General features: G+C 58.2%; 1 long non-coding RNA gene across 1 annotated transcript; it reads left to right on the forward strand.

Moving 5' to 3' along the window:
• Nucleotides 1-1,490: 1,490 nt before the first annotated feature.
• LOC144605943 (uncharacterized) lies at nucleotides 1,491-3,742 on the forward strand. The gene is made up of 3 exons (XR_013548900.1): nucleotides 1,491-1,643; nucleotides 2,195-2,330; nucleotides 3,593-3,742. It is a non-coding gene; the product is annotated as an uncharacterized LOC144605943 (long non-coding RNA).
• The last annotated feature ends 5,846 nt before the right edge of the window (nucleotides 3,743-9,588 follow it).

Genomic DNA, 9,588 nt, shown 5'->3' on the forward strand with positions numbered 1-9,588 from the left:
GTCTGGTCCTGGCCCAGTGTGTGTCTGGCCCAGTGTGTGTCTGGCCCTGGGCCTGTGTGTGTCTGGCGCTGGGCCTGTGTGTGTCTGGCGCTGGGCCTGTGTGTGTCTGGCCCTGGCCCAGTGTGTGTCTGGCCCTGGGCCTGTGTGTGTCTGGCCCTGGGCCTGTGTGTGTCTGGCCCTGGGCCTGTGTGTGTCTGGCGCTGGCCCAGTGTGTGTCTGGCCCAGTGTGTGTCTGGCCCTGGGCCTGCGTGTGTCTGGCACTGGGCCTGCGTGTGTCTGGCCCTGGGCCTGCGTGTGTCTGGCCCTGGGCCTGCGTGTGTCTGGCCCTGGGCCTGCGTGTGTCTGGCCCTGGGCCTGCGTGTGTCTGGCCCTGGGCCTGTGTGTGTCTGGCCCTGGGCCTGTGTGTGTTTGGACTTGGCCTGTGTGTGTCTGGCCCTGGCCCAGTGTGTGTCTGGCCCTGGGCCTGTGTGTGTCTGGCCCAGTGTGTGTCTGGCCCTGGGCCTGTGTGTGTCTGGCCCTGGCCCAGTGTGTGTCTGGCCCTGGGCCTGTGTGTGTCTGGCCCAGTGTGTGTCTGGCCCTGGGGCCTGTGTGTGTTTTGGACTTGGGCCTGTGTGTGTCTGGCCCAGTGTGTGTCTGGCCCAGTGTGTGTCTGGCCCCTGGGCCTGTGTGTGTCTGGCCCAGTGTGTGTCTGGCCCTGGGCCTGTGTGTGTCTGGCCCTGGCCCAGTGTGTGTCTGGCCCTGGCCCAGTGTGTGTCTGGCCCTGGGCCTGTGTGTGTCTGGCCCAGTGTGTGTCTGGCCCAGTGTGTGTCTGGCCCTGGGCCTGTGTGTGTCTGGCCCAGTGTGTGTCTGGCCCTGGGCCTGTGTGTGTCTGGCCCTGGCCCAGTGTGTGTCTGGCCCTGGGCCTGTGTGTGTCTGGCCCAGTGTGTGTCTGGCCCAGTGTGTGTCTGGCCCTGGGCCTGTGTGTGTCTGGCCCAGTGTGTGTCTGGCCCTGGCCCAGTGTGTGTCTGGCCCCTGGCCCAGTGTGTGTCTGGCCCTGGGCCTGTGTGTGTCTGGCCCTGGCCCAGTGTGTGTCTGGCCCTGGGCCTGTGTGTGTCTGGCCCTGGGCCTGTGTGTGTCTGGCCCTGGGCCTGTGTGTGTCTGGCCCTGGGCCTGTGTGTGTCTGGCCCTGGGCCTGTGTGTGTCTGGCCCTGGGCCTGTGTGTGTCTGGCCCTGGGCCTGTGTGTGTCTGGCCCAGTGTGTGTCTGGCCCTGGGCCTGTGTGTGTCTGGCCCAGTGTGTGTCTGGCGCTGGCCCAGTGTGTGTCTGGCGCTGGCCCAGTGTGTGTCTGGCGCTGGCCCAGTGTGTGTCTGGCGCTGGCCCAGTGTGTGTCTGGCGCTGGCCCAGTGTGTGTCTGGCCTGGGCCTGTGTGTGTCTGGCCCAGTGTGTGTCTGGCCCAGTGTGTGTCTGGCCCTGGCCCAGTGTGTGACACATCTGTGTGTTTCCACAGTGGTGCGGAAGCTGAACCAACACTACAGGTCGTGTGTGTCTCTCTGCCGCACTTTCACTCTGAGGCTGCAGAGGTTCTTTGTTGACAAACAGGAGCTCACGGACAGAATCAACAGCATCACAGCCGAGAAGCTCATCTACAGCCACACCGTACACATGGTACACAGCCCCCCCCCTCTGTGCGTGTGTGTGTGCGTGTGTGTAAGCGTGTGTGTGCGTGTATGTGTGTGCGTGTATGTGTGTGCGTGTATGTGTGTGCGTGTGTGAGTGCGTGTGTGTGAGCGTGTGTGAGTGCATGTGTGTGAGTGTGAGTGCGTGTGTGTGAGTGTGAGTGTGTGTGTGTGTGTGTGTGAGTGTGTGTGAGCGGTGTGTGTGCGTGTGTGTGCGTGTATGTGTGTGCGTGTGTGAGTGCGTGTGTGTGAGCGTGTGTGAGCGTGTGTGTGTGTGTGTGAGTGCGTGTGTGAGTGCGTGTGTGAGGGCGTGTGTGAGCGTGTGTGAGTGCGTGTGTGTGTGGGTGCGTGTGTGAGTGCGTGTGTGAGCGTGTTGTCAGTGCATGTGCGTGCCCGTCCATCTGTCTGTTCCCCTGGTGTGGTTCACGGGTGACGTGGTGCGTGTGTGTGATCTGTGGTTCTCTGGCGGTGTGCGGGCATGTGCGGGGCGGTGTGCGGCTGGTGCTCACGTGTGTTGACGCATGTTCTGTGCCGCGGCAGGTGCAGGCGGCGGCGCTGGACGAGATGTTCGGTCACGGACGGGACTGTAGCCGCCGTTACCGCACGGCCCTGCTGCTGATGGAGGGGCTGGCACAGATGCTGACCGACCGCAGGGACCTGACCACCATCAACACCTGTAAGCCCCTCACCCCCCCCCCCACCCCCCCCAACACCACCCCCCCCACCCTCACCCCCTCCCCCCCCCTCAGCCCCCAACCGCACCCACCCCCCACCCTGCTCACCACCCCCCCACCCCCACCGACCGCAGGGACCTGACCACCATCAACACCTGTAAGCCCCTCACCCCCCTCCCTGCTCACCCCCCACCCCTCACCCCTCACCCCCCACCCTCACCCCTCACCCCCTCAGCCCCCAACCGCACCCGCACCCACCCCCCACCCTGCTCACCACCCCCCCCACCCCCACCCCCACCGACCGCAGGGACGTGACCACCATCAACACCTGTAAGCCCCTCACCCCCCCCCCACTACCCCACCCCCACTGACCTCTCCCCCCCACTCACGCCCGCTCCCCACCTTCAACCTGCTCACCCCCCCACATCCACCTCCCCACCCACCCCCCCCACCCCAACCCTACCCCACTCCCCCCTTCACCCCCACCCCCGCTCACCCCCACCCCCACCCCCACCAACCACAGGGACGTGTCGAACATCAACAAGTGTAAGCCCACCCACCCACCGCCCCCACCTCAGAAGTTCATAAGGTCATAAGTGACAGGAGCAGAATTAGGTCATTCGGCCCATCGAGTCTACTCCCCCATTCCATCATGGCTGATCTATCTCTCCCTCCTAACCCCATTCTCCTGCCTTCTCCCCATAACCCCTGACACCCGCACTGATCAACAATCTCTCTATCTCTGCCTTAAACACATCCACTGCCTTGTGGCCTCCACAGCCGTCTGTGACAGAGAATCCCACAGATTCACCACCCTCTGACTGAAGCCATGATTGAACGGTGGAGTCGACCAGATGGGCCGAATGGCCTAATTCTGCTCCTGGAACCGACAGAAACAGAAAATAGGTGTAGGAGGAGGCCATTCAGCCCTTCGAGCCAGCACGGCCATTCAATGTGATCACGGCTGATCATTCACAATCAGTTCCCCGTTCCTGCTTTCTCCCCCATATCCCTTGATTCCGTCAGCCCCAAGAGCTAAATCGAGCTCTCTCTTGAAAACATCCAGTGAATTGGCCTCCACTGCCCTCTGTGGCAGAGAATTCCACAGATTCACAACTCTCTGGGTGGAAACGTTTTTCCTCACATCAGTCCTAAATGGCCGACCCCTTATTCTGAGACAGTGACCCCTGGTGCTGGGCTCTCTGATGTTATCGGGGCTGTGTTTAACGGGCAGTCTGTGTCTGTGTCTGTGTCTGTTTTACAGGCAAGCTGAGCATTGAGCGTCGTCTGTGGGCGCTGCACCCGGAGCTGTACGTGGGAGAACCCCTCCCAGGGGGACAGTGGTGACGGGGGAACCCCTCCCAGCGGGGACAGTGGTGACGGAGAGAAACCCTGGAGCTCTCCCCCACCACCCCCCCCCCCCTGCCCATCCCCCCCCTCCCATCTCCCCCCCCCCCCCGCCCATCTCCCCCCCCCCCCCATCTCCCCCCCCCCCCCGCCCATCTCCCCCCCTCCCCCCCCCCCTCCCATCTCCCCCCCCCCTCCCATCTCCCCCCCCCTCCTCCTCTCCGCCCCGTCTCTCTCTCACACAGACGGGACTACGTGTGCGTGTGCGTGTGCGTGTTTTGCTACTGAACTCTCGGCTGCACACACACGGAGTGCCTTGGCGTGTCGCGCGTGTGTGTGTGCGTGGTGGCGGTGCCGGGCCGGTTCAGGCGGCACTGTTCCACGGCACACGTGTGTGTGTGTGCGTGTGCGTGCGCGCTGAGGAGAGAGCGGGACCGTGACAGATCGCTCCCCCCCTCTCTCTCACTGGCACTGCGCTGTAATGCGCCGGAAGGCTGCAAGGCTGCCGATGCCCGTGACCTGCGATACGCAGGAGCATGAATGCAGAGAGGCAGCAGGGTCGGCCACTGGTGCAGGTTCAGCGCCGCGCGCTGCCCCCGCTCCCTGCGCGCAGCCCCCGCTCACCACGCCACGCACAGCCCCCCGCTCCCCGCGCGCTGTCCCCCGCAACGCCCCGCAATCCCCATTATTTGTTTCACGTCAAAAACGCTGCCTGGAAGCACTTTCCCCACTTTCACTCAGGGTTGTTAGTCACACACGCGTGCAGCACACGCATGCAGCACACGCGTGCAGTACACGCGTGCAGAACACGCATGCAGAACACGCATGCAGCACACGCGTGCAGTACACGCATGCAGCACACACATGCAGCACACGCAGGCAGCACACGCTAAACCAGGAATTGAGGGTGCACTTTATTTTAGGCTTTTGGTTTACGTTCATGTGAGAGGAGCAGACTTAGGCCATTTGGCCCATCAAGTCTAGTCCACCATTCAATCTATCTCTCCTTCCAAACCCCATTCTCCTGCCTTCTCCCCATAACCCCTGACACCCGCACCAATGACCCCCATAACCCCTGACAACCCGCACCAATGACCCCATAACCCCTGACACCCGCACCAATGACCCCATAACCCCTGACACCCGCACTAATGACCCCAGGAATGAGTGGGTTAACCTATGATGAGCGTTTGTCAGCACTGGGCCTGTACTCGCTGGAGTTTAGAAGGATGAGGGGGGGACCTCATTGAAACGTACAGAATAGTGAGCGGCCTGGATAGAGTGGATGTGGGGAGGATGTTTCCACTAGTGGGAGAGTCTAGGACCAGAGGGCACAGCCTCAGAATTAAAGGACGTTCCTTTAGGACGTTCCTTTACTAGAATGTTGCCTGGGTTTCAGCACTTAGGCTACAGAGAGAGATTGAACAGGTTGGGTCATTATTCTTTGGGAGCGTAGAAGGTTGAGGGGGGACTTGATAGAGGTTTTTTAAATTTTAAGAGGGACGGACAGAGTTGACGTGGGTAGGCTTTTCCCTTTGAGAGTGGGGAAGATTCCAACAAGGGGACGTAGCTTCAGAATTGAGGGACAAAGGTTTAGGGGTAACATGAGGGGGAACTTCTTTACTCAGAGGGTTGTGGCTGTATGGAATGGGCTTCCGGTGGAAGTGGTGGAGGCTGGCTCGATTTTATTATTTAAGAGTAAATTAGATAGGTACCTGGATAAGAGGGGATTAGAGGGTTATGGTCTGAGAGCAGGTAGATGAGACTAGGTCGGAGAGAGTGGTCGGCGTGGACTAGAAGGGCCAAACGGGCCTGTTTCCGTGCTGTAATTGTTATATGGTTATATGGTTATAAGGAGATGAGGAGGAATTTCTTTAGTCAGAGGGTGGTGAATCTGTGGGATTCTTTGCCACAGACGGTTTGTGGAGGCCACAAGTCAGTGGGCATTTTTAAGGCAGAGATAGATAGATTGTTGATCAGTGCGGGTGTCAGGGGTTATGGGGAGAAGGCAGGAGAATGGGGTTAGGAGGGAGAGATAGATCAGCCGTGATTGAATGGCGGAGTGAACTTGATGGGCCGAATGGCCTAATTCTGCTCCTATCACAGATGACCTTAAGTCACGAACCTTCTGTCTCCCCCCGATCGTACAAGGGCTGATACTGCAGCAACAGCAATGACAATCACGCCCCCTCCCCTCCCCTCCCCCCCCCCTCCCCCGCATACATACGTACATACATACGTACATACATACACACACATACATACATACATATCAATGACTTGCTGCCACCAGTAGCTGGTGGGTTTGGAGCAGCCCCTCGGTACGTACGATGATTGCTGGTGTATTTATTGGGCGTTGTGGTCATGGTCCTACATGGACACTGAGCTTCACGACTGCTGACGTGAGCTCATCCTCTCACTGCCCTCCCCCCCACTGGACCCGGGCCTGGGGCACGTGGGCTTCGTTAAAGTGTTGCAGATTTGGGGGGGGGGGTTATTTTGTTTTTACCTCTGTGTGTGTGTGCGTGTGCGTGTGCGTGTGCGTATGAGTGTAAAACCTCGTTGTGCTGGAGATGGAAATAAAACAATTAAAATGAATCTGACAAAGATCTTGGCTGCCCACAGTTTGGAGGGGAAGGGGGAGAGGGGGAGTGGGGGGGGGAGGGGGAGGGGGGGAGGGGGGAGGGGGAGGGGGGGGGGGGGAGGGGGGAGGGGGGGGGGGGAGGGGGGAGGGGTGGTGGAGAATGCCGCTGCACCACCGTGCCACTTCTGTTCTCTTCAGTGATCTCTCATTGTCCCCCCCCATCTCACTCTCCCCCCCCCCCCCCCGCACTCTCGCCCTCACTCACTCCAAGGGGTGATGGTGACGAGGGGGTGGTTTAATGACCCCACACGTATTGGGGGGGATGGGAGGAGACGTGGGCACCCCATGGCATCACGGGGTGAACGTGCAAACTCCACACAGAGAGAGAGAGAGAGAGACAGGGAGAGAGAGAAAGACAGACACAGAGAGAGACACACACACACACACACACACACACACACACACACACACACACACAGAGACAGACACACACACACACACACACACACAGAGACAGACAGACACACACACACACACACACAGAGACAGACAGACACACACACACACACACACACACACACACACACACACACACACACACACACACACACACAGAGACAGACAGACACAGACAGAGAGAGACACAGACACACACAGACAGAGAGAGAGCAGCAGAGGTGAGGGTGGAACCGGGGCCATGGAGGCAGCAGCACTGCCCGCTGCACCAGTGGGAGTGTGACCCGAGCCAGGGATCAGGTTGTGACTCACTGTGGGTGGGTGCGTGTAGGGCGGGGTGTCAGTGTCAGGCCGAGCCACATCAGTAACACCCACACAGGCCCTTCGGCCCACCGAGCCTGCACCGCCCAGCGATCCCCGCACTCTAACATTATCCCACACACACTCGGGACAATTTACATTTTTAACCAAAGCCAATTAACCTACAAACCTGCACGTCTTTGGAGTGTGGGAGGAAACCGGAGCGCCCGGAGAAAACCCACGCAGGTCACGGGGTGAGAGCGTGCAAACTCCATACAGACAGCACCCGTAGTCGGGATGGAACCCGGGTCTCTGGCGCTGTGAGGCAGCAGCTCTACCCGCTGCACCATCGTGCCAACCACCTGGTCTCTTCAGTGATGTCTACTGGTTTATGGAGAAATCAGAAACATAGACAATAGGTGCAGGAGGAGGCCATTCAGCCCTTCGAGCCTGTACGCACCGCCATTCAAAGTGATCACGGCTGATCATCGCCTGTGCTGTGCTGGTCTCTGGTCCAGTCCCCACTGATATTATTGATCCACCACAACCCAAAGGGAACTTTACACCCAAGAGCTGAACATTAAGAGTGGGTTGCAGTCGGGGGTGGAGTTGAGTGGAGCGGGGCTGCCCTCTGCTGGCTGCACGAAGTCGCTGCGAGGCAGGATCCCACACCAGAGGCCCAGACAACTAACTGCAACCTCAAGAAGGGACCCGACCCGAAACGTTGCCTGACCCGACCCGAAACGTTGCCTGTCCCGACCCGAAACGTTGCCTGTCCACTCCCTCCGCAGATGCTGCGTGACCCCGCCGAGATCCTCCAGCACTCTGTGTCTTTTAAATTTTTTGTTGCAAAACTGCACCTGCAATTCCTTGCGGCCCACAACCAACTGCAGATGCTGGAGTCTTAAGCAAAACTCAAAGTGCTGGAGGAACTCAGCGGGGTCAGGCAGCATCTGCGGAGGGAGTGGACAGGCGATGTTTCGAGTTGGGACCTTTAGAACATAGAACAGTACAGCAGGGGAACAGGCCCTTCGGCCCACAATGTCCGAGCCTAGCATGAAGCCAAGTTAAATGAACTTCATGATCCCGCACGTGATCCATATCCCTCCACTCCCTGCGTATCCACGCGCCTGTCTAAAAGCCTCTTCACCACCACTATGGTATCTGCCTCCACCCCCAACCCTGGCAGCGCGTTCCAGACCCCCACCCCCCTCTGTGTAAAACACCTGCCCCACACATCAGCTTCAAACTTTGCCCCTCTCACCTTAAAGCTGTGCCCTCTAGTCTGTGACATCTCCACCCTGGGGTGAAGGTTGTGACTGTCTACCCTGTCTACGCTGCTCAGAATTGTACATCCTTCTCTGGGGTCTCCCGTCACAGGTGGCCCCTTCACAATGTCGGGGGACCCTGTAAAGAGTCCCACTCAACACTAGCATTTATTTCAAGAGGGCTTGTGTATAAAAACAGGGGTGTAATGCTGAGGTAGACACAGTGCTGGAGTAACTCAGCGGGACAGGCAGCATCTCTGGAGAGAAGGAATGGGTGACGTTTCAGACTGAAGTCTGAAGAAGGGTCTGGACCCGAGACGTCACCCATTCCTTCTCTCCAGAGATGCTGCCTGTCCCGCTAGTGGGAGAGTCTAGGACCAGAGGGCACAGCCTCAGAATTAAAGGATGTTCTTTTAGGAAGGAGATGAGGAGGAATTTCTTTAATCAGAGGGTGGTGAATCTGTGGGATTCGTTGCCATTGACGGCTGTGGAGCCACAAGTCAGTGGATGTGTTTTTAAGACAGAGATAGATAGATTGTTGATCAGTGCGGGTGTCAGGGGTTATGGGGAGAAGGCAGGAGAATGGGGGTAGGAGGGAGAGATAGATCAGCCATGGTTGAATGGCGGAGTAGACTAGATGGGCCGAATGGCCTAATTCTGCTCCTATCACTTATGATCTTATACTACCTTCAGTGAGTGAGGAGAACAGAGGCCAGACTGCATTTGTGGAACTGCATTCACCGAGCACCTGGGATTTGTGCACCTGCCCAGACTCAAACTCATTCACTCCACGTCAGGTGTGTTGGGCTAGATTGGAACAACACCAACATCCCAGGCAAGGTCCACCAGAAACAGACAGAGTCCTGGAGTAACTCAGTGGGTCAGGCAGCATCTGTGGAGAACATGGATAGGTGACGTTTCACAGAGTGCTGGAGTAACTCAGTGGGTCAGGCAGCATCTGTGGAGAACATGGATAGGTGACGTTTCTGGTCGAGACCTTTCTTCAGACTGGAGCAGGTCCCGACCTGAAACGTCATCTTTTGAGGCTGAAGAAGAGTCTCAACCCAAAACGTCACCTATCCATGTTCTCCACAGATGCTGCCTGACCCGCTGAGTTACTCCAGCACTCTGTGAAACGTCACCTATCCATGTTCTCCACAGATGCTGCCTGACCCGCTGAGTTACTCCAGCACTGCGTGCTTTTCTGTATTAACCAGCATCCACAGTTCTTTATTTCTACATTCGAACAGAAGTCCATTTGTGAAACAGCGTAGTATAATAAATAGTTTATTGCATTCATCTCTT

This window comes from Rhinoraja longicauda, chromosome 25, assembly GCF_053455715.1.
Source record: "Rhinoraja longicauda isolate Sanriku21f chromosome 25, sRhiLon1.1, whole genome shotgun sequence".
Taxonomy (NCBI): Eukaryota; Metazoa; Chordata; class Chondrichthyes; order Rajiformes; family Arhynchobatidae; genus Rhinoraja; species Rhinoraja longicauda.